General features: G+C 31.7%; 1 pseudogene; it reads left to right on the top strand.

Moving 5' to 3' along the window:
* The first annotated feature begins 2585 nt into the window (after positions 1-2585).
* On the top strand, positions 2586-2993 carry LOC114288101 (protein S40-1 pseudogene; annotated as a pseudogene).
* Positions 2994-3620: the final 627 nt, after the last annotated feature.

The raw sequence follows: 3620 nt of genomic DNA, 5'->3' as shown, positions 1-3620 counted from the left end.
AGACAACCGGGTGGTCGACCGGCCGGTTGACCGGTTAGGCAAAATTTTTTTTTTTTTTTTTTTTTTTTTGCGAATTGTCTGAAATTTTTTTTGAACTTTCTGAACTTTTTTTGGGACGACCTGGTGGTCGACCGGCTGGTTGACTAGTTAGGCAAAATTTTTTTTTTTTTTTAACGATTTGAACTTTTTTTCCTGAACTGTTTGAATCTTTTACTGGTTGACCGGTTGGTCAACCGGCCAGGCAACCGGCTGGTTGACCGGTGTACCTTTTTCAACGGTCAGTAACAGTGATTTGGTAAAATCTGTGTCTCGTTCTCAGTTTGATACTTTTTTTGCTAAAATCTCATTTTGATATCAATCTGGTGCAACGGTTGGAGCATAAAAAAGTGCATTTTTCATGAAAATTTGAATCTGATATCAACTTTGATTCACCGTTGGAGATGGTCTAATGTGTTTTAAATAAATTATCAAATTTTTATTAAATCTTTCACATAAGTGCGAGACTAAAATGATTTATTTAGAATTCTTAGCATAACTCTAAAAAACTTTTGACATTATTACTCCTCAAATTTCTAACCTCAGTGGATTAAAATTTGAATAATACTATATATATATATATATATATCAATTAATATATTAATTAGTCTATTAATAGATGATGTGATATATATTTAAAAATTTGAATATTTATAATTTATATAATGGATGTGGTGAATAAAAATATCATAACATATATTGGTGTACTAATTGATATACTAATTAATATATTTAATGCCACCGTTAAAATTTAAAGTGAGATTGAAGCAAAGCAACGTAAGTAAAAAAAATTGTTTTTTCAGTGATAACAACTCATGACAATATATATTACAAAATGAATTATTAATTTGCATCCCCATATTTATGTGTCAGCACCCTCAAGACTAGAGGAATTTGCATCTCCAAATTAATTAATTAGTTTTACTAATTAAGTTTTTATCAATTATTAATTACTATTCGTATTTATTTTTATTTTTAAATAAATTTTTTGTTTAATATATTTTCTCCACCCTGGTATGTACTCTCCATCTTATTTTGTTTGTTTATTTTAAGATGGGAAATCCCCTACTACAAAAATGTATAGTTTTATCATAAAAATTTGCAACATCAACCATAAAATGCATAATTTCATCAGAAATTAGTACAAAAAAATGCTTGAAATTTTGTGATTGATATTGCAAAAGTTGTGACTTGATTATGACATTTTTTATTATTCAAATTTGTGGTGCGGTTACGGATTTTATAATTAATATTACGAAATTTTATGATAAAATTATATATTTTGTGGTAAGGTGCATATAACATTTCCCTTTTAAAAAATTTAATTTCTGAAGAGAACAATTTTTTTTGAAACATTCAAAATTTTAGAAAATGATAAAATTGGGAGAGAGGGAATAGTATATAAAAAAAAAATGATGCCCCTTGGTGCCATCATTATAACCCTAGGCTCCTACATATGGGCCAAATTATCCCAATCTAAAGGAAATGACCTACTATCGGAATAAACGGAGAATGCACTAACTCCTAACACAGAAGACAGAGTCACAGGCAAAGTATAGCATTGTTAGCTTGACTAAACAAATGGGTTGCTAGTTGTGCCCTCTAGGAATCAAGCCTTGTTCACCTATGTAAAAAGCCAACGTCTTTTCACTCCACTACCACCCCTGTGATGTACCATATGCATATCTAGTTATGTCATTTTTTTTTTAGCTATGACATTATTTTAGTTACGACTCATGCATTTTTTAATTATGTATCATATTATGTTTGTTTATGATATTTTTTTAAATTATAATTTAAAAAATATAAAATTATACTAATTTTTTTTTAATTGTAAAATACATATTTCCAACAGTTTATTCCAATGTAGTCGAAAGAGAGGGACGAGTTAAAGTTCAAAATAAAAATGAAAGAGTCAAGTCAATATATACATACAGTTTTCACAAGATAAACAGGAAAGCCGTGGGTCATACGAAAGTGAGCTGTTTAGGGCTCGCTTGCATACTTGACTTTTAGTAAGCTGTTTAGGGCTCTTTTGCATACTTGACTTTTAGTAACTTTTTTGAGTTTGTAGTAAAAATTAAAAGTAAATTTTGTTGTATTTAAAGATATTTAGGAAATTAATTTTCAACCAATGATGAAATTATAATTTTACTCTTTGTGGGTTAAAATATGCTACATAAATGAAATTGTAAATATTTTAAATTAAATGAGGATAGTTTGATCATTTTATTATGGTTTAACATCATAAATAAATATTAATCAAAAAAGTTAAAAATGACTTTTTATCAATTTCCCAAATCATTTGTCTAAAATAACTAAAAACTTGATTAAAAGTTAAAAAATCACTTTTTATGACGCCTACGGTTAGAGCGAGAAATGAAGCCATCTCACGACACAATCAATCAATAGTGTACTCACTACGGTTCACAAGGGAGAAGGGCCTTCCTTATAAATTCCCACTCCATTCCTCTCTTTTCTTCCAATTCCTCATCCTCTATTAAACTCTACAACCCATTCGTCTCTCTAAATTCCCACTTCATTTTTCCATGGAAGAAGAATTCCAGGAATCCGAGATCATTTTCCCGGAAAATGTTGAAGGGGATAACCATGACGACATTAATAAGTGTGGCTTTTCAGGTCATTTGAATTCCCGGGTTCCGAGAAATAACGAACCCAAGCAGAGGAAGAAGAAAAATAGTTCTGTTCCTGTGAATATTCCGGAAAAAGTTTCTGGGAATTCATGCTTTCAGCGCGTGGAATCGGATTTCTTCGATGACGACGACGATGGAGGAGAGTTTGTGCCGCCACATGTGATATTGGGTCGGCGCCGGCGGATTTACGAGAGAAAAATGGCATTCTCGGTGTGCAGTGGAAATGGGAGGACTCTCAAGGGAAGGGATTTGAGCCAAGTTCGGAATTCAATTCTCAGGATGACCGGTTTCTTGGAAAATTGAAATGAAAATGTTTTCTTTCCATCGTTTTTTCTGTGATTGTTTATATCTGAATTCTTATTGACTGGATCATTTGTAGCAGAAAAAATGATAACTTCTAATTTATAGAAACAGAAAAAAACGAACATATTGTTCATTGAGAAATTTAACTCCATTTTTTGTTTTTTGTTTTTTTGGGTCTGTTATTTAACGATTATAGTTGTATTATTGTGGTGCATTAGAGTTTTGTGAGCGCACATTGTTGCACTGCTTGAAAACAGAACACTGATCGTGGAGTCTTTCTTCTTTGCACCCAACATGAAAAGCTGGTTTGAGAGAGCGAGAGAGAGTTTTGTCAGTGATTCATCAATTTTGCCAGTGCTACAGAATTCAAGCCCTACCCTGCAAATAACCAAAAAATTGTTCGGGGCTTATTGTATTGGCACAATCACAAGTCCATCATTCATTTGTGTAGATATTCAAGGTGGATTTGGAAATTGACTATTTGGTTTATTTTCACAATTGGATTAAAAGTTGTAACTTAGTTTCCAAAACGAGCTATGAATTAGTTTTTTAACTTTAGCCATTCTCCAAAAAAGAATTTGGGAGTGTCTTGTGCCTTCTAGGCACCGCACGGTTTTGTGATGGCCC

The sequence above is a fragment of the Camellia sinensis genome, chromosome 9 (genome assembly GCF_055761805.1).
Source record: "Camellia sinensis isolate YWXY chromosome 9, ASM5576180v1, whole genome shotgun sequence".
In the NCBI taxonomy this organism is placed as follows: domain Eukaryota; kingdom Viridiplantae; phylum Streptophyta; class Magnoliopsida; order Ericales; family Theaceae; genus Camellia; species Camellia sinensis.
This window is presented reverse-complemented; position numbering and strand designations above follow the sequence as displayed.